General features: G+C 39.4%; 1 long non-coding RNA gene across 1 annotated transcript in view; it reads right to left on the bottom strand.

Moving 5' to 3' along the window:
* LOC150065099 (uncharacterized) overlaps positions 1-21,990 on the bottom strand; it is a 94,438-nt gene that overhangs the window by 54,402 nt on the left and 18,046 nt on the right. The window contains exon 2 of the long non-coding RNA XR_016534740.1: positions 2,722-2,813. This is a non-coding gene — a long non-coding RNA (uncharacterized LOC150065099). The remainder of the gene's footprint in view (positions 1-2,721; positions 2,814-21,990) is intronic.

Genomic DNA, 21,990 nt, shown 5'->3' with positions numbered 1-21,990 from the left:
GACAAGGAAAGCTTTGGATTCTTACATTCCATTTGGCTATATTGCTTCAGTCAATCAGTGAATCAGTATTTGCCCTAATTATTTTATGGAAAATTGTGCATATGGATCTTAGGCCACAGAAGTGGCAATGCAAGGGATTCCTCTAAATGAACTGTGTCCAGGCTGGACATGACAAACAGCTGTGGACCTGTGCCCTGACAGTCCCCAGCCTTACATAAGGATTTACCTCTCCCAAGGGGAGCAATGCATATCAAGAGACTTTTTTTTTTGCCAGTCTTGGGCTTGAGCTCAGGGCCTGAGCACTGTCCTTGGACTTTCTCAAGGCTAGAGCTCTACCACTTGAGCCTCAGCACCACTTCTGACTTTTCTATGTATGTGGTACCAAGGAATCGAACCCGGGTCTCCATGCATGCTAGGCAAGCACTTTAACCACTAGGCCAAACTCCCGGCCCCTCAAGAGACTTCTTTTGTTCATTCTTAATCAAGGAATGATAGGGCTATGAGTTCCTTCTAGATCAGAGTGGGACCTCTGATTAAAACAAGGAAAATGATACGATTTTTTAAAAATCCCTTTTGGATAGTTATAATGTTTTTAAAAGATCTTGGTTGAAACTGTAAAGAATTTTGTATGTTTGCCTTTAGAAATGATTCTTAAAAAGATTAGCAAAATATATATATATATGTATATATAATGGAACGCCACGACATAGAAATAAGAGCTTAATTATGAGTGACTGTTACTCTTTTCTTTTTTTTTTGCCAGTCCTGGGCTTCAGCTCAGGGCCTGAGCACTGTCCTTGGACTTTCTCAAGGCTAGAGCTCTACCACTTGAGCCTCAGCACCACTTCCAGCTTTTTTGTATGTATGTGGTACCAAGGAATCGAACCCAGGTCTTTGCGCATGCTAGGCAAGCACTCTAACCACTAGGCCAAACTCCCGGCCCGTGACTGTTACTCTTAATGTATTATGTTTTTCTCTCTTCTCTTGTACTGCCCTTTGGTTAATCTCATATTGTTACAGTATCCCACTTTGTTACCTGCTATATTATATAGATGGTTACATGTTTATTTGAAATAGGAGGGAAAAATGAGGGGAGGGGTTGGGGAAAGGGAAATGGGGACAAAAACATAAGAAAGGATATCAATGTGTGAGAATTAATGTACCTTCTATCTGGCGAATATAACTGTAACATTATAACTGTAACATTAAAATAAAAAATTATTTTCAAAAAGATTCGCAAAAAAGGCACAGCCAGCAGACTTGAGGACACAGATGCTTGTAACTGCATGGTGCCATGGGTCATTATTTTTCTGTTCTGGTTGTAATAATTCAAGGGGTCTCAACCGTCAAGTCACCTATACCTTTTCTGAATTGTTATCTGGTGGTACTTTGTAAGGCTCATTTGCAGGAAGAGGACAGATGCTGCCTTTCCCAGCTTCCAGCTCCAGGGCAAGTGACTATTTGGATGGACAGTTAATGAATTCCACCTACAGGCAAAGGGCCAAAAATATCATGGGAAATACCAGGCATTGGAGACCTCTATTTGTCCCTCTTTAAATTCAGGGGATATGAAGACCTCCTGATGACACCAAACCCCCAGTACCATTTAAAGATGGAATGTGTAAGAGAAGAGTTTTAAAAAAGGAAAAGAAAAGAAAAGAAAAAAAACCATATCATGAATCTTACTCTTAAAACCCTAAACCTAAAACTGGCCAGCAAATATTACTATAAAAAAAGATTTTGCTGAGTTCTAGTTTATAGCCTCTTACTCTACTTTCAAACTAACCTACAGAAAATAAATCATTGCCATAAACCAGTTCTGGGTCTCTATTGAGTCTTTTCCAAAAGTACATGGTTTACTATGGTATCCAAACTCTCATACTGGTCACATAGCTCTTCCATCTTCCTTTATACTGAAGAGCCAGCACACATGGAGCTCAAAAGAGAACCACTGTCCCTACCTTGAGAGCTAAGAAGGCTAACATCTGCTTGGAGAAGCCAAGGAAAAGAATAAGAGAACAATTTCCACTCCATGTTAGCACCTCTGAATGTCACATGTGTGGCCCCCATTTTGAGTGCACTGAGAACAGTGGCATAACTCTTTAAATAAGACCACTCCATCCTGCACATAGTAATAAGGAAAAAAGACGGTTTCTGGGATATTCTGGATTGTTCTCCATGGGTGTTTATTCTTTGCCATCATTATTGACATCTGCAATCCTGGGTTGAGAAACAATTCTTTTTCCATTTCAATCTGTACAACTCCATGGGAATATTTGATGGTGTCATTGCTCACTTTGAATCATAGGCTCACAGCTGCACAATTGAGAATCTAGTCAATGCAGCCACATTTAAGTTTTGTTGTAAAAGGTTCAGATTCAGGCTCTGGAACTGCTAAACCGTGGCCTCTGGCAGAAGACCTATCCTGCTTCATAAAAGCTGGATGCCTGCCACATCAGGATGACATAGAATGCTCTCTGGACAATAACTGCAGCCTCTTTTGGGTCAATTAATGTTTTCCCATGCCCATGAGTACAAAAGATCCCGGATATTAATGGCTCAACAGCATCAATCAGAAAAGCTTTTTACTCTCCCTATTATTATAAAGGTAAGACTTTTGAACTAGCAAAGCAAGTCATTTTCATTTTATCTTCCTCATGAAAGAGCTTGGACAAATACCCCTAATGCACAACTCCCGAATGCAAATTATTTTTAGCTTACCTGCAGAGTTGAGTTTTTGTTTTCCTAATAGCCTCCTTTCCTTGATTAAATCCTGGAGCTTCATTTAATACATTAAATCAGACCTACAATCCCTGAAAACAAAGCAAATTAAAATGGCAATTCATTATCTAGGAGACTGTGTCTTTCACCATTTGCTGAAAAAGACTGAAAGAAATAACAATAGAACAAAAGGCAGAAGAAAGAGATGAAAGGAGAATGGAAAATGACAGGTATGGTAAATAGATTCGAAAGCACTTGTGCAGCCCATGAAAGGCTTTCTGGTTATTTTCTTAATTAAAAACCAGTTTACCATGAATTTATTTATTATGTTTTATCTATATTTATTTATTTCCAATTTCTCTATTTTGCTTACAGAACAGTCTCTGAACATCTCAGTGGTTGATCTATTTGAACAGAGATTCTACCATTTGCGATTATTCTGAAAAGCCTTCTAGAAGTGTTGAGAAATGTTGGTAGAACTGAGGCTAAAATAAAAACAACCTTCACCATACTAATCATTGGTCATCATTCATACTTGCATTCTTGTTATCCATGCTAACATTGATATTAGAAACACCCTTCATTTAATCCCTAGAACGCACAGGGTTTGGACTAGGTCGAGCTTATAATCATGGGGTTGAATTTAATGGGTTTTCTTGATGTATAGAAAATTGTAGGTGGCATTTAACAAATGAGTTAATTTCCTTGCTTTATAGATGCCTAATCAGCAAACGCCAGACAACAGAAATGAGTAGGCAGCCTCCATAAGTGAGGCCAAGAGTTTTCAAAGCATGAAATTTCCAGTCCTGTAAAAGTCACTAAACAGAACACAAAGAATTTATTTTTTTTCTAATCTGCTCTAGTTGAAAGCAGCAGAAAGTCAGCCTCCAGTCCTTGGTCATAATCGAATAAGACTTAGGAACTCCCTCTACTAGAGTCTAGATGTGAACTGAATCTAAAACTAAAGGAGAAAACTCGATGATTTTAGGTGACTCCACTTACATCATCTTGGGAGGTAGAATGTTTTGCCTTTTTTTCTTTCTTTTTTTTTTTTTTTTTTTTTTTTTTTGCCAGTCCTGGGCTTGAGCTCAGGGCCTGAGCACTGTCCTTGGACTTTCTCAAGGCTAGAGCTCTACCACTTGAGCCTCAGCACCACTTCCGGATTTTTTCTATATATGTGGTACCGAGGAATGGAACCCAGTCTTCATGCATGCTAAGCAAGCACTCTACCACTAGACCAAACTCCCAGCCCATGTTTTGCCTATTTTAAAGAAGACATGCTTCAAATTCAGAGACACTGCCCAAGGATATTTATAAGCAAGTGGCAGCGCTAGAAAAGAATTGTTTTTTCCTGACTTTTGAAGGAGGTTCTTGAAGTTCAGAGATACTAATGAGCCACCCTCAGGGTTATCCAATGAACTAGGGACAGGGCTAACATTCAAGTCAGGATTTTGTTGACTCTTTAAGGGGCATTAGCCACTTTTCAACTCTACTTCCCATGATTATTTGAGGACTCAAATGAGACTATAATATGAAATGTAAAATATATGTAGTTGTTATTATTGCCTAATTATCTGCCATATCTAGCTGATTCCTCAGCTATGATGTGGCCTTTGGTTTATGACTTTTGTCCAATGTTTTCTTCAAGTGTAGGAGCTAGCGTGACCCTCCAGAAACTCCAGCTAGATTGGGTTGCGTTGTAGGCTTCTAGAAGAGCAGGGCTACTCTGCAGTGAGCAACATAGATATCTCATGTCTTGCTTCTATTTTTTTAAACCCGTTTTCTATTTTGCTTAAAGCATAATAAATTAACTCTCTGCCCACTGTGAGCATTTTATTCTAGTCACTGGCATCTCCTATCAGCAGCCATGTAGTTGGCATCTCTCCCTATACGCTGGGGTGACATTAATATTTCATGAGGAAAAATAAGCAAGAATCCTGTTTGCTCTGGAAAAGAATAAAATCTATAAAAAGCATCCAATAAAATGGCCTACATACATGGGGAAATGTGATAAAGCTCAGAGAAAGGTGAAGAGAGAGAGAGAGAGAGAGAGAGAGGGAGGGAAGGAGGGAGAGAGAGAGAGAGAGAGAGAGAGAGAGAGAGAGAGAGAGAGAGAGAGAGAGAGAGAGAGAGAGAGAGAGAGAGAGAGAGGATGTTCCTTGGCAGTGTTTAGAGAAAAAGAATGTGTTGCGAAACAAGCTTTTGTTTATTCTTTTCAGTAAGCTTTTTATTTGCATTATTATTCATTTGGCAATTCATATGGGTATTCAGAGGTGACAGCTTGCCAATTTTTTCACGAACATTTTGGACTCGAACATCTTAATCTGCAGTAATTACAAAGGGGGTAATGGATGTAGGAAGGTAGCACTGAAGACAGTCATATCAAGAGGGCCTTTGCTAAAAGGGAATCTCTGACAGTTCAAGGATGCTCAAATGTTTGCCTGCTGATGGGATAACATGAACAAGGGTATGCGAGTGTCTATGTATTACTCAAGCTGAGATTACTGCACCTTTTACAATATAATCATATCTGTGGAGCCAAAGTAGTATTGTCTTCATGATATTTCCTGTGAAAACATCTTTTGCGTGTCACTGAAGCAATTTTTAAAAAGGCCTACTGTTGGGGCCTAGCCTCCATCTCTGAGGCCTGATTCTGGCTCAGCTGCAATTAAAGGGCTTTGTCCAGGCATTTGGTCTTTTGCATACCTCTCTTAAGGCTGTGTACGTGACTCGATTGAACCCCCCGCAGTTTCGCGGGTCTCGCAGCAGCTCAAGTCTCGCGCGCTTTCCTGCACCTGTCCTGCCCACTACCTGAAAGCCCCACCCAGACCCTTAGTGGTAGCACAGGGGCCCTCTTCCTATTGGCTAGCTTCCCGGTGCCCACCTTCTCCTACCCTAACAGTATGTAACTAATTGTCTGATGCAATAAAAGAGGAGAGCATCAGAGATCAGCAGAGATCAGCAGAGAGATCTGATGCGCTTTCATGGTTAACACTGCTTCTGACTCAGCGTGGTTTTTTCTTCCCCGGTGATTGGGGGAGGGCTGGGTCTTCGACACTTACCATCTCGCTCGGCTCCCGGGGGACTACAGGCTGGCCCTGTGTGTCCCTCCCCGTTCCTGTGTTGCTGCCCCAGAGAGGAGCAACAGCCTACTTAATCAGTCAATCAAGATTTATTCAGTATCTATTCTGCCTTAATGTGCTGTCTAATCCATTCTCCTGGTTTATTCTGTTTGTATCAATAGCACTTGCTACTAGTACTATTCTACTTTTTAGTGTATTTATTTGGCTATTATCTATTCACACTATTAGAGTTTCTGTTTCATAAGCTAGGAATCTTGGTGGCTCAGGGGGATTTATTTATTTATTGCCTTGGGTTTTGTTAACTACTACATCTCTTATCGGGAAGAACAATGTCTGGAAAATACTAGGGGCATAATAATTACTAGATGAATGAATGCATGAATGAGGAAGCTTTAAAGGCTGAGGCAAATTAAAGGCTAGTAAGTCATTTTTCCTGATCCCTATTTGAATCTAGCTGGAAAGCAAACTACATGAAACAAAGGGAGGCGGCAAGTCAAAGTTATACATACTGGGTCTTCTTCGAGGTGTGTTCTGTACAGGAGGTGACAGGCTGCTGTATAGAAATAAAAGGAAGCTGTTGCTCTTCACTTTGAAATTAACTAGTAACAAGATGCTCATTTCCCTTCCTTGGGCTTGTTTTGCATATCCTCCTCCTCTGTATTCTTCAGGGAGGAGTGTGTCCGCAGTGGGAGTTGAACCCAGGGCGAAGGTGTTCTCCCTTAGCTTTTTTACTTAAGACTAGTACTCTACCACTTCAGCTACACCTCTGTTAACTAGCTTTTTGCTCATTAATTAGACAGAAGATTTTCAGGGACTTTAAATACCCAGGCTGTCTTCAAATCATGATGCTCAGATCTTGGACTCTAGAGTAACTAGCATTACAGGCATGAACCATCAGCTCTCAACTCTGCCCTCTGTATTTTTGACCCCTTTTATTTTGGTCTCATGGGTGAAGACTAACCTTTTCCAACCTTCTGGTGGTACCAGCTGGCTTGCCTTCTTCCTCTCTCCATTAATTACATCCTGAGACTGGCTCGATACCAATGCATCCTTGGAATAAATTTCCTCAGTCTTGCAAGTTATATTGTAAGACACACCATAAATCCTATGACTATTAATAGAAATTTACTAGAAGAAAAAGTTTCCATCATCAAATTGATTTGGAGAACACAAATTTAATGGTACTTGTACTGGTTGCTTACAAGCCTTCAGTACTTCCGGTGCATATTTCAATATCTGGAAATGACCATAGAACATACTGAAATTTTGTCCCAATTTATTTGAATGAAGAACTTTTCTCATCTAAAGTATACAGTATCTCTTATTGTCATTGGGGGCATAATTTAGGAAATATTAGTCTATATGCTTTTAAGAAAGACATATACATGCTTGATTGGTTATTTGAAATTAGATAGGGAAGGGGGAAAACAACATGAGCGGCGGGGTGCGGGGAGGGAAATGGGGACCATGACATGAGAAAGGGTATCAAGGTATGTGAAGTAATGCACCTTCTATCTGGTGAATATAATGTAACACTTCTATTAATTACAATAAAAATATATGAAAAAAACATATAGGCTATTAGCTTAAGCTAGGCTTTTGGGGTTTTGTAAAGTGACTATCTGATCACTACAAGTTGAATGGGAATCATCATGATTAAATTCAAGGAGCTAAGACCCTAAGAATCTAAAAGAAGAAAAATAAAATTTTCATAGGAAAGATAAAAATTTTATAAATTTTATGTAAATAAAGTTATTTCAAGTGTGGGAAAAAGTTAAAGATAGAGTGGTGTAAAACTACAAGTAAGACGGGTACAGTGGCTCATGCCTGCTATCCTAGCTACTCAGGAGGCTGAGATCTGAGGATCAAAGTTCAAAGCCAGCCCAGGCACAAAAGAACCTGAGACTCTTATCCCCAATTAATCTCCAGAAATCAGGAAGTGGGGCTTGGCTCAAGGGTAGGGCAGTAGCCTTGAGCTAACAAGCTCAGGGACAATGCCCAGGCCCAGGGTAGAGCAGTAGAGTTGAGTTGAAGAGCTCAGGGACAGTGCCAAGACTGAGTTCAAGCCCTATGACCACAAAAAAAACAAAACAACAAAAAAAAAAAACTACAAATATTTTTTAACTTAAATTTACCTGCGTCCCTAAAAATTCTTTTGAACTTTGATTACTGCATTCCAATATCCAATCCTATTTTTACCTATTAATTCAGTATGTTGGCTTTGTCAGAAAGCTTAGTAAAATAGGATTAAATGTAAAGAATTGTATTAATGAAAATGCATGTGTGGCAGAAAATGGGAAGGAACTATAAAAAGTCATCAGACCATAGTGTAAGCTTAACCCCACCAGATGAAGACAAGAAAAGAAAATGGAGTAGAAGCATCCTAAGCGGCTATTAAGCTTACAGAAGGAAGAACAACGTTCTTTACTCCTTGCAGCTGGAATTGGCTGTCAGTCTTACAGCTCACATGACTAGCTCTACCACAACCATGATGAAAATGTGCTCATAGATTTTTCAACTGCTGGCCTCTTTGCCATTTACACTCTCATTACCATTTCACTATAGAAAACAGCCTTTAAAAATTAAAGAGAAAGAAAGAAAACAAGAAAGAAAGAAAAAGTGCATGCTGAGTATCAGCAGCTCATGCCTGTAATCCTAGCTCCTCAGGAGATTGACATCTGAGAATCATAGTTCAAAGTAAGCCCGGCATGAAAGTCTGTGAGACTTATTCCTAATTGACTACCAAAAAAAAGCCATAAATGGCACTGTAGTTCAAAGAATTAGAGTAGTAGCCTTGAGCAGAAAAGCTCAGGGATAGCCTCTAGGCCCTGAGTTCAAACCCCAGGATCAGCACCAAAACAGAAAAAAAATAAAGTGAACTTGGCTGCCTATAAAAAGCAGCAGGGTAGGGAGAGGGAAATGGGGATCAAGACATGAGAAAGGGTACCAATGTATGTGAAGTAATGCATCTTCTATCTGGTGAATATAATGTACCCCTTCTATTAAATACAATAAAAAGAATATGGAAAAAATAAAAAAAGAATAAACAGCCTAAAAGCCCAAACTCAAAATTCTCCATTCTGTCATCACTACTTCTTACTTTGTGTTTCTCAATTGAGAATAGTTTTGTTTTCCCAAGCTTATAAAATTGATGTTGGGCATGGGGGCATCGGTCATTAAGAAAAAAATACATAAATGATAAATACTGGGGCTGTGAATGCACTTCAGAAAACAAGAGATCAACTTCTGATTCATTTACTTCATGACAAACCCATTCCTACTCATCTGCAAAATATGGCTAAGAGATTTGGAGTTCATTGCCTGAGCACATTCAAAAATAATTCAGTGCTGATAGATTCATGAAAATGTAAAATGCCCCACAAGTGTTTAATTATCTGAACTGTGTGTGCTTTCCATGGTAAAGAAACAGCTGATGAGAGATGGAGAGAGAAAGCCGCTGAGGGTAATGCACAGAAAGTGACCCTGGAGTGTTCTCTCCACCAGAGCTGACTGAGCTGCTGACACGAATCCAGAAAGAAACGCTCTTCAGATTCAACTCCAGCCATCATCCTTGGAGAGGATCAGATGTGGCTTTAGTTATCTGACCTTCTCTGCTTCTTTAAAGACAAAGGACAAGGGAGCTGAGGGAAGCCTAGAAAGAGAGGGATAGAGGAAGTTAATCTAACAAAAATGAATGTGAAATGCAATAATGAAACCCCTTTGTATAATTAATAAACATTAGAAAATGATCTGGAAGTGAATGACTTTGTTGTGAAATCAATGCCAGAGGCAGCAGGAAGAAAGCCCATGGAGAGAGTGAAGACGGGCAATCTGGTCAGTGTATGTTATATACACATGACTAAAATTAAAACAAGATCTGTGGAAATTCTTTTCTTTTTTGCCAGTCCTGGGGCTTGAACTCAGGGCCTGGGCACTGACCTTTGGCTTTCTCAAGGCTAGCACCCTACCACTTGAGCCACAGCCCCACTTCTGGCTTTATCTGTGTATATGGTACCTAGGAATCAAATCCAGGGCTTTGTGCATGCTAGGCAAGCACTCTACCACTAGGCCATGCTCCAGGCCCTTGAAATTCTTTTAAGAAGAAAAGATGAGGAAGAGTGATACAGGAGGTAAGATGACCAAGGTACTACTTGCATGGAAATGTCACAATGAAGTCCCCTCATAAAACAAATATACCCTAACAAAAATATAGTTTTAAACAATAAAGAAAAAGCAACAGGAAAGAAAAAATGACCCATAAATGAGTCACATATTGGATCTATTTAAACATTACCTGGATCCTGTTCAGGAAAGTAGATAATAGATGGAGAATTTTACCAAGAACCAGAATCTGTTCAGAAAATGAACTAGTAAGAATTCTGTCAGGAACATTAAATAAGTAGGTTTAACAGATAGTCAGCATTGTCAAAGGTGGCTGACTGAAAGTTGTCCACAGTGAACCCTCCAGATAAACCACAGATTAGCAAAAGAATAGCAAATGAGGAGAACATGGAACAAATTAAGCAGAGGGAAAAGAGCCAACACGTTTGTTAATGAGGTACAGAAGGAAATGAGAGGATGGGAAAGAAACACTATGTGGAGAGAAAACCGTGGGATCATTCTTGGAAAAAAAAAATGACATGAGAAAGGGTATCAATGTATGCGAATTAATGCCCCTTCTATCTGGCAAATCTTATGTAACCCTTCTATTAATTACAATAAAAAATATATGAAAAAAATGAGAGCCATCGAGCCAAGACTTCAGAATTTTATAAACTTATATAACCCAACTAAATATTCAGGAAAAAAAACACAGTTCGCCACAACATAAGAAAATGACTGAACACTCAGAGCAAAGGAGGGTGAACCTTGTTTTTGTTTCCTAATGCTTTGCATGGAAAGCTGAGCAACAGAAGTATGAGATTGTTAAAGTGTATAGGGTATTAAAAACAACAACCACAACCTCTTATTTCCATATCCTGGAGTTCATTTCACTTAGCATCATTTTACATGGTCATTTGTACAGAGCTATTGAGCAATTATGGTCCTCTGGTTGAAAATTCCTAGTTTTAATACCTATTTCCTTCCTGCCTGCACCCCTCCCCCCCGCCCTGGTTTATTTACTGCTGTCACTCTGATTTTGGTACCTGGTATACTGTATATATGTTTATTTGAATTAAGGAAGGGAAGGGAGCAACAAAATGGTGAGACAAAGGATAATTAATGGTGAAGCTACGCAACAGCAATACATACAAGACAATATGTTGGAAATGAACTCTAGAATTTGGGGTAGGGGTTGGAGGAGGGAAAGTAGGAGAAAAACAACATAGAAGGGGGTAACAATGTCCAACAAGAAATGTACTTACTACCTTACCTCTATAACTATAACCCCTATATACTTCACTCTGACAATAAAATTAAATTTTAAAAAAGTGCAGAGAAGAAATACATGTCACCATAGAACCAATAACCCAGAACAATTGCCTTCAAACATAAAAGTAAAATGACTTTTTCAAACAAAATCTGAGAACCTCATCCCTGCAGACTGCCCTTACAGAGAAGAGAAAGAGGAAAAGCAAGAAAGAAGCAAGAAAGAAGCAAGAAAAAATTCTTCAGGAAGAGGAGAAATAAGCCCAAAGGAATTGCAGAAATATAGTGTGGAATAAAAACGAATGAAAAGAAAGCTGCAAATAATTTCACATTAGTAGACTTTGGTGGGAGAAAAAACAGTAATACTGATGATGGAGTTTCATAAGCATACAGAATCACAGTGCAGGCCAAAGATGCAAAAGACGGAACTGAATTCACTAATAATTAGGTTGTATTCCCTCTTGTCCTTCTGTCTGTCATCATCACCTGGCCCAATGGAAGATATGCAGTTAGCATTGTACAATTGTTAGCTGAAATCATTCTTTGACAAACAGGGAGAAACAAGCTAAGAAATGAGTAAAGTGACAGTCGTGAGCAGTTCCTTTTGCAGGCCAGTACTCCTAATGTTAACTCTAGAGTTTAGTTTTGTACTTGGTATACTTGAAGATGGGTGATCTTTTAGACTACTTTCCATTGAACAAGTGTGCCTGAGAAGGAAATGTCCTTTCTCATTTGAAGAGCACTGGGAAATTGTGTGCTTCCCCACCTGTGCTCCACTCTTAGCCAAATCCTGTGCAAAGCATCTTTCCGCCCTCTGCCCTGAACATCTTATCCTAAGTGGCAAGGCACCAAGGAATCCAGATTAACCACTGCAGCTTGCACTCAGGCCACAGTTATATGTTGCCTTGAGCTCTTCTTCCTTCCACTGAGGAAGAAAGAAAGTGGATGGAAGAGAACAGCGTGTAGCAGGCTGATGTAGGAGATTCTGCAGGACTGTCAAAGGTCATCATCCAAGCAATTCTTCCAAAGGTTTTCAAATGACAAACTGTCTCTGCCTTCTGGATGATTTTGTTTTCAAAAGGCAAGCCCAGTAGGCTGTAGGCAATTGTTCAAGGGGAAGGGATAAGATGATAGCTCTCTCTCTCTCTCCCTCTCTATCTTCTCTCCTCCTCCTCTCACAAAATCCAGAAAAGAGGTGTGGAATATATAATGTAGAACTTTCAGATGTGCAGTGAATTTATGATGCAGAATCTTTTAACAGCCCTTTTAATTTCACAGACCTTTACCAATCAGGTTTAATTCAGATGATCAAGCAGGTTACAAATTCTACCATGAAGTCAAAAAACAGTATGATTGGTAGAGGCAATATCTACCATGTAGAAAAAGGAAAGCCTGGGTTTTGCCATTGAATTGCCTGATTTTACTCCTTCTTCTGCTTCAAACGGGGAAAAACACACTTCTTCTACCTCTAAATAAGAAAGACAACAATATCCCTACTTTATGTGACTTTAAGGAAAACTCAGATGCAGTAAAGTGTCTGTATAAGCTTTTCAATGGAGGATTCCTGAGAACAATCATTTTCATCATTTGCCTTAAAACTGATGCAAATATTTCAGACTGTGACAACTAATAAATAATAAATGAAGAGAATGCTAAGAACCAGAAGGAAGAACTGAGGGATGTTTCAGCCTAACCCATTCATTTTTTTCAGATGGGAAAACTGAGTAAAGCCTAAAGAAATAAAGTTACTTTCCCCAAGTCATGAACTTAGAAAAAGAATATCTCTCAAATCCATCCCAGACTCTTTGTTAGAGGCCTCGTGAGTCATGGAGGTGAGGATTACCAGACTCCAGGGGGAACATTCCTTGTGCTTTGATGTCTTCAGAAAGTCCTGAATTCGAGGAGGAGATTAGCAGGAGATCAAAGAAGAATGTTAACAGTTATAAGCAGCATCTAGCTGATGTTTTCTTTCTCACATGATATGAAGAATTTTGAAAGTACTGGGAGATTTCTGCTAAGAATAAAGACAACTTATCTGCAGATTGTTATCAATAAAATTATCTTTCAATGAAGGCCTGGACATATTATCTCGGAATGAGAAGATATCTTGGAAGCCACTTCAGGATCAGTTCTGGGACTTCTGGAGTCATAAAAGCCAGGGAGGAACACATGGCTTTTTCATTGGAATTGGCTTAATCACAGGGGCACCAAGAAAGTGGAAGAGAGGACACGTGAAATGGAGGCTCACATCTTTGGTGTGAGTGACAGGTGATTACATTCATGTTACCTGGGGTACCCACAGGCATGGGTGTCCTCCTGAGGTTTCTGCACTGAGTCCTAAGTCAGTTCTTGATACAGTAGGATTAAGTTGATCCAACAGGACAGACAGTTCAGGGGTCTACATAGGAAAGAGAGATCAACTAGCCACTTGGCATAAGCCACTTAGAACCAGTTACTTGAGGCCTTGATCAGTGACTATTACAATAACACTGCCTGTCCTAGACTCTGTCAGTGCTGTGAGGCTTTGGGGCTCTTTGAAGATGAAGAGGTCATTTGATCCTGTACTTGCTCCTACCACCACAGCGTGACTCAATGCTTTCCAGCAAGTCTTTCATGTTTTTCTCTGCCCCCCACCCTTCAAAGGCCGGAAATCAAAGAGCCTGGCTCCCAGGAGATGGTAGAAGGCTGCCAGGTTAACAGTCACATATTGGCATTGGGTCAATGTCATTATTTGGACTTGGGTATTTCCCAGATCACATTCATCCTTAATCAGCATTTTCCTCTAGTGTCACAAAACTAAAGCCTGCTCCTATCATCCAGAGACTGGATAGAATATCTCTACTTCACCAGAAGTAATTGTTACTGACTCAGAAACAAGAAAGAACACACTGAAGAGGCCAGCTCATCAGGCAAGGGGAATCTCCCTGAAGTATATATAATTGCTTTGTTCTATGCTGGTTCTAAACTGTGCTGTCACCTCTGATTCATCCCTCTATTTCATGAAGGGTAACTCGGAGAGGCCAAGTGTTATGAATAGCCCCACTACACTTAATTGATAAAATACAGCCCGTCACTGCCAAGTCCAAGAGAGCTAAAGGATAGCCCAAGGATGCCGTGAAGTAGAACACTAAGCAACATGTCAAGTAGCTGTGGCTGCAGACAGCTGAGGAGAGATATTAGTGAACTGGCTTAGCTAGGGCCTTCAGCCATTTGGAGCCAACTGAGGACAAAGAGCTGAGCTACCATCCTCATACAGCCTGTAAGTGCCACCCAGGGGCATTGCACAGAAGCAGACCACCCACATTTCCTGTGTGAGAAGAAACTATCATGGAAACTAGTTTACCCATCTCTTTTTTTCTTTAGTCATATTATTATTATGAAGTAGTTGTACAAAGGAATTACAATTCCATAAGTCCAGTTTACTCAATCTTACACATATCCTAATTAAATATTGTCCCAAGAAAGGACTGTCATTGTGACAAGATGATAGGTTATACAAAGCAAAGCAAAATATTTTAAACCCTCTGCAAGTTTCATTCTAATTAGATGGAATAAAATGATGTGAACCCTGATGCTCATTTAAAGCAAGAAATAACAAGGAGTATCCAGCATATCCATAGGTATAATGTATGTGTATACATATGTACATATACCTAATATATACATATATACATACATACATATATATATACATAAATGTGCCTACACACACACACACACACACACACACAAGCATATACAACCCTGAATCTACTGGAAAGAATACAAATCTTTGGAAGTGGCTCTATGGCTCAAAGTGGTAGAACATTGCCCCTGAGCTGAAAAGCTCAGGGACATGCCCAGGCCCAGAGTTCAAGCCCTATGACAAACAAAAATCAATTAATTAATTAAAATAAAAGAAAGAAAAATTCACATCTTTAGTAATTGGGTTTAAAAGCAATTGCAATTTCTCAACAAGTCTTAGCTAGGTGTGGCAGTACATACCTGTAATCACAGGACTCAGGAGGTAGAAGCAGGAAGTGTCTACTTGAGGCTAACCTAGGCTACTTAATAAGATCTTGTCTCAAAACACTTTAATTATAAAATAAAATTAAATTGTCTTTTAAATGCCATGCCTTAATTCTGCCCATTGTGCATATGAATACTGTTTGCTTGGGTGAGAGGGGTAAAATAAAAAAAGAATTGGCATTATTATTATTGAATTAGAGTATAAGAACACCTTGACTGATATAATTGGAATCTGGACTTCCTTTTTCTGGACCCATGAAAGTTATCTGCCATACTTACTTCATCATCATCATCATCATCATCATCATCATCATCATCATCATCAAACACCTGCCAGCAGTAAACACAGATAATGCGGGCATATGTGCTGGTCATTTATTTTTTTTCCTTTAAACTTTTTTTTTCCCCTGTCAGTTCTGGGGCTTGAACTCAGGTCTGGGCACTGTCCCTGAACTTCTATGCTCAAGGCTAGCACTCCACCCCCTGAGCCACAGTTCCAATTCCAGATTGTTTGGGGTTTTTTTGATGGTTCATTGGAGACAAAGTCTCATGGATATTTCTGCCTGGGCTAAGGTGGCTTTGAATCATGATCCTCAGATCGCAGCCTCTTGAGTAGCTAGGATTACAGGTGCTACCAGTGCTTGGCTTCTCTCACCTTTTTCAGTGTCTGATTTTTGTTTTTTTTTTTTTCTCCCAGTCCTGGGGTTTGAATTCAGGGCCTGAGTACTGTCCTTGAGCTTTCTCAAGGCTTGTACTCTACCATTTGAGACATGGCATCAGTTCTTGCTTTTCTGTGTATGTAGTACCAAGGAATTGAACCCAGGGCTTTGAGCATGCTAAGCAAGCACTCTATCATTAGCCATACTCCAGGCCCTTTTTCAGTGTCGTTAATGTTTTACACAGAGGTGAGACCATTAGTGGGGCAGGTAAACAGAGGCCTATTTTTCTATTATTTTTCTCTGTGGTCTTATACCCTTCCATTCCCTCTTCCCTTTGCTTTAATTCAGAATACCCTTCTTTACCTAGATATGTCTATGGATATGAGTAACAAAACAGTTGGTTGATGGAAGCCAGCTTTGTAGTAGAATTACATTGGGCCTGCCAACATGGCAGATAAGGAAATGTAGATATTCCATAGAAATGGCCAACTGATTTTAATTTGGAAAAACTACATGGTGAATAAGATGCTACAACAAGAGAAGGAAGTTGAAAATACAGTGCATGATGCTTTTTGAAGGATGCTTTGTAGATATCAGAATCCACTAAGCCAAGGTTTGTTTGTTCATTTTTACTGCAGGATACCTCTGATTTTCTTCTATCATTGACTCAAGCTCACATCATTGTCCAGGTTAGTATGATAATAATAAGATGAAAGCAGCCAGAAAGGAAATTATAATAACCCAATATCAATGTATAATCATTTGCTAAAAGATCATTAGCTCAAATGAGGACTAGAGTCACATTTCTCCTTAGCAGGTCAAGGTGTCTGACTTTCACTTGATTTGTACTTTACCTAGTCCAAACTGTCCCAGTTTGTAGACAAGGAAACAGCAACATGGTTTTAAATCTATTCTCAAAATTGACAGAGCTGACAGCACCAGGACAGTCGAAGCACCCACTTCTCATCTATAGCCCATTTTTGATCTGCTCAACGAAGTCTCTCACCCTGTACCTCTCTTCCTACCCTGTCTTCTTTCATTAACATTCCTGTAAGAAAAAGATATGGACAAAATTGATGATATAGGAAGTAGCCACCCATACTGCTTCGAAACTTGGGTAAAATGAAGGTGTTATTTTATGCTTCTTCATGCCTGTCAGCAGACAGCTGATATACAGTGTCAACACCAAAAGGAAAGGGAAAGTCTTGCTGAGGATGGCAGAACAATTTTCAGTCCAATGCATTCCTAGAGAAAACAGCCACGTTATTGTGTTTCTTTATCACTGCTTAGAATGGAGCTTTCAAAACAAACGCAAAAACCAAATGCAAAAACAAGATGGCAGAGGCCAGTGGAAGTTGACATGACAAGACACGGCTGGGACACACCTTATAATTGCCTTTGGGCCCTTAAAATTCTAACGTACAGTTCTGCTGTAGTCTTACTGAACAATGAAATGCTGGGTGCACACCATTAGAGAATGGTCTTTGAATTATTATTTTTCCTTCAATGTGATGATCAGGGTTAAAAGCAGTCTGTAGACATAATTATGACTAGGATCTAATCACTTAACCTCTCTAACTTTGGTTTTGGATTGTTTCTCTTCTTCTCCCAATTTGTGAAAGGGCAGAATTGAATTAGATGACCTTTGAGACCCCTTTTGAGCTTAGAAATTTCATATCTATAAACATAAAGCCACCTGCTCACAAGAGGACTAGGCTTGCAGAAATTCTGGCTTATTAGCAATCTGTCTAATCACCCCAGAAGATTAAAAAAAAACGAATAGTTTTTATCTGAGGTTTAAGAACTAAGGAAAACCCAGATTTTAGTCCAAATTCCTTTCCTAAGAGATAATTTTTACTTTGGCATGTAGCCACATACCCGCTTGCTCCTAATTTACTGACCTAATGATATTTGATTTTAAGTAAAATTAAAAATGAGTTACCTTAGATCAAATACCTACATTAGCACTTTTTCAAAAAAAATTGGAGGGACAATACTAACACTCCACCAACCCCCAAAACTATTGTTTTTTTAAGTACTTGTACAAAGGAGTTACCATTCAAATCTGTTCATAAATACAATGCATCTTGGCTAATGTCACCCCTTTAATCATTCTTCCCTTCCAAACCTACTATGCCCTTCAATTACCTTAATTGTGTAGGATATGCATTAAATGTTTTACTCTATTCTCTCCTCCTTCCTTTCTTGATTATACATGAATTAATACAAATTAAACTCTACAAATCCCAGTTTTGAAGATGCCTAGAAGAAATGGATTATGAAATCTTGTCTTGAAATGTTGACATCTGTTTAGGAAAATGAAAGATAAGAATTGAAGTTTTCATGGGAAAATTTTCTTTTATAAATATAATCATCAGAGATGATGGATGATGTTCATACTTAATCACATATGAACACTTTTATACAGATAAGAGTTTGTCAACTGGTAGGTTTTCATTTTTTGCCAGTCCTGGGCCTTAAACTCAGGGCGTGAGCACTGTCCTTGGGCTTTCTCACTTGAGCCACAGTACCACTTCTGGCTTTTTTCTATGTATGTGATACCAAGGAACCAAACCCAGGTCTTCATGCATGCTAAGCAAACTACCACTAGGCCAAACTCCTGGCCCCTTTTAATTTTTTGATTGGCACACAACTGCACATAATTCATGAGTTTCCAATATGGTGCTTCTGTGTATACATTGTGTAAGGACAAATCAGGATAAATTAGTATAGCTGCACTTTAAGCAGTTACCATCTTCTTACAGTGAGAGCATTCCAAACTCTTCTAGATGACTATCTTTAGTTAGTTGCCCCATAGGCTTTCAGATCAACTTATTTATGAGTTTAATGCATCTTGATCCATGTCACCTCTTCTACCATTCCACCCCATGTCCACCAACCGCATCCATGTACTCAAGTGCCTGGGCTCCATGTTCTCACTACATTACTGTCACAGTCACTCTGCTCAGCAATAGGACACTAGAAATGATTCCCACCATCTAACTGTGACCTTGTTCCCACCATTTCTACCACACCATCCTCCCTTGTCTCTGTAAAAAAAAAAAATTAAAATAAATAAAAATAAAACACCACTCTATTACAGTCACTTTCTATGAAATCAAATTTTTGGATTCTACATATGAGTTAGATTGCAGGGTCTTTGTTTCTCTATGCTTGGTCTACTTAATATGCCATCCTCTATGCCAGTACAACTTGGTCTTCCAGAGCACTGCTCAAATTCACTCATTTATAAATATTTGAAAGGTTTTTTTTTATTTTCCTGTTAGACCTAGTTGGTTACAAAGACATTCATTAAAAACATTAATAAACTAGAACTTTCTCAAGGGGTTTTTATGTGGATTCTGGGGAAGGCTGGTGGGTTAGAAAGCTTGCCTAAATGAGACTGTGAGCATTTATCTTAATCTCTGTGGCACCTGATTCCCAACACATAAAATAAACGTAATAGTACTTTCTTAATGGGGTGGAAAGCATTAAATGAGCTAATATGTTGTGTAAAACACTTTCAAAAGTACCTGGTGGGTGCTAAATGTCACATAAATAGTATCTACGATTATTTGTCTGGGGATTCCAGGCTTAAGTGATTCCCATATTCAAATGATGGATTTGAACAGCCACATCCTTTTGAAGGATGGCATAGCTTCTGAAGTTGCAGGAGGCACATGCTGATTGACAGGGATGCTGTAAAAAGAAATAATTTTCCAAGGGGCCAGCAGCGGTTACCATGGTTTCCAACTGACAGAAGCTCCAAGGTCAGTTCTGACAAACATTCCACCGCCAATAAAGAACAGCGAGATTCCTTCAGCTTTCTAATCACTTCCCCCTACATCAGGGAAGATGATATGACACCATGCTCTGGTTTTCAGCAGAAAAGATTAAAAAAAACAAAAAAAAATGGAATCGAGTAGAAAGCATAGAACAGTGGTCATCTAGCTGACCACTGACCCTGAAAGCCAGCTACAGCTGATTTCCCAGGGGAAGAGAAAGGAATTATCACTTGAGCAATGGAATTTTAATCATCACAAGAGGGAGGAAGTGCATTTTTAGAAGACTCCATTCTGCATAGGTAACCATCACCACGAACAACTTTACACTGCTTGAAATGATGGTTCTGCTCTCTGAGTGATTTCATTTTAACTTCCCGAATTGTAACTCTCAAGGCACTGGGGAAAATCACAGAGTAAAATGCTTTGGGAGAATTCCACAGTGCAAACCACCTCCCGACTTAACTCAGTGCTTCCTGCCTCTGGGCCTGCGTGTGTCTTATTCACAAATCAATGCTGCAGCCTTTGGAATTAAACTCCTCTGACAACCCACCAGCAATATCAATAAAAGATTTTCTCCTCTGGAGTGACTCAAGTTGTTTCCGAAAAGCCTTTTCCACAAGGGACAGGATTATTCTCAGGAAAGCTTGTTCTCAGGAAAGGTGGTCGCCCAGCGGGTGTATAGCATGCCGGCACAGCTGCATTGGCTGGGTCCAAAAGTGAGTGTTTTTATTGTAGTCAAGTTGAGCTAGCATTTTCCAGAAGCTCTGTAAATGCTTCTACCTCAACTGTCATTGCTATGGTTTGGATGTGTCCACGAAGAGTTCATAGATCAGAAACTTAACCCGCAAGTTAATACAGGAATGGTTTTTGGAAGTGGAGCCACTGAGAGTTAATTCAAAGCTTAGATGAAGTCATGTGGATAGCGCCCCCATCAGGGCATTGGTGGCTTTATAGAAACAAGGAGACCTAAGCTAGCATACTTCATCTTGCCAATGTGATACATTCTGCCATGTCAAGAGGCCTTCTCTGGCTGATAGTATTGTATATGCTATGGATTCTTATAGATTTACCAGCCTTTAAACCTTCCCTCTTTCTTCTCTTTCTTTCTTTCTTTCTTCTCTCTCTCTCTTTCTTTCTTTCTTTCTTTCTTCCTTTCTTTCTTTCGTCAGCCCTGGGGCTTGAGCCTGGATGCCTCTTGGTTCTCAAGACTAGTCTTCTACCTCTTTAGCCACAGTGCCACTCCCAGCTTGTTCGGAATATCTTTTTGGAGATAAAAATCTCACGAAGACTTTCCTGCCAGCGCTGGCTTTTTGAACCTCAATGCTCAGATCTCAGCCTCCTGAGTAGTTAATATTATAGCCAGAGCCACTGGCTCCTGGCTCTCAATTTCTTTTTTTTCATATATTTTTTATTGTAATTAATAGAAGGGTTACATAATTTGCTAGATAGATGGTGCATTAGTTCCCATACATTCATACCCTTTCACATGTCTTGGTCCCCATTTCCCTCCCCCCAAACCCCACCCCTCATCTTGTTTTCCCCCCTTCCCTATCCAATTTCAAATAACCAAATACAAATATATCCGATATATCAGGTAACAAAGTGAGATACTGTAACAATATGAGACAACCAAGGGACAGCAAAAGAGATGAGAGATAACATAGTACCTTAAGAACAACAATCATTCATTATATGGCTTATGTTTCTATATCCTAGAGATCCTTTCATTCAGTGTCCTACTATATGACCTTTTGTATCAAGGTTTTGCTCTATTGCAAATCTCTGCTAGGAGAGCCCAAGGTTTCTGATTCTGGCTCTAAATTTCTACTAGTTAGAAGTTACCCAATTGTGTCACAGCTACTGAAAGTAGACTAAGACATTAACTAAGACATTAACATTACCGCCAGAGTAAGACAATAGCTACAAATTAGTAGCAAATCAGAAAGTGGAGCTACCCATTGGCTAGGCATTCCAAGGCGATGTTTTAAAATGGCAACCTAGAATAATCCAACTAAAGTTATTTTCTACCTATTCATCATAAAACTGTCTTTAGTAAAGGAAGCTCTTAATCATCTATGTACAAGGCTACAATTTGATTTGAAGACTTTTTTTGGTGGATGGAGTGGGGGGTGGGTAGAGTGGATCGGGGAGGACTAGAGCTTGAAAGCAAGACTAGTGTTCAATCAGCTTCCTTGTTCATGCATCTATTCATGCATCTAGCCTGGCTTTTTTCAATCATTAATTGGAGATGGAGTCAGACTTTTCTACAAGGGTGGCTTTGAATCTTGATCCTTTGGATCTCAGCCTTCTAAGGTCACTAGGAACCACAGGTATGAACCTCTGCCATCTGGTTTGAGGAAATTT

Source organism: Megascapheus bottae, chromosome 3, assembly GCF_031878675.1.
Source record: "Megascapheus bottae isolate mThoBot1 chromosome 3, mThoBot2.hap1, whole genome shotgun sequence".
NCBI classification, from domain to species: domain Eukaryota; kingdom Metazoa; phylum Chordata; class Mammalia; order Rodentia; family Geomyidae; genus Megascapheus; species Megascapheus bottae.
The sequence above is the reverse complement of the archived record's forward strand: the minus strand, read 5'-3'. Positions and strand labels throughout refer to the sequence as shown.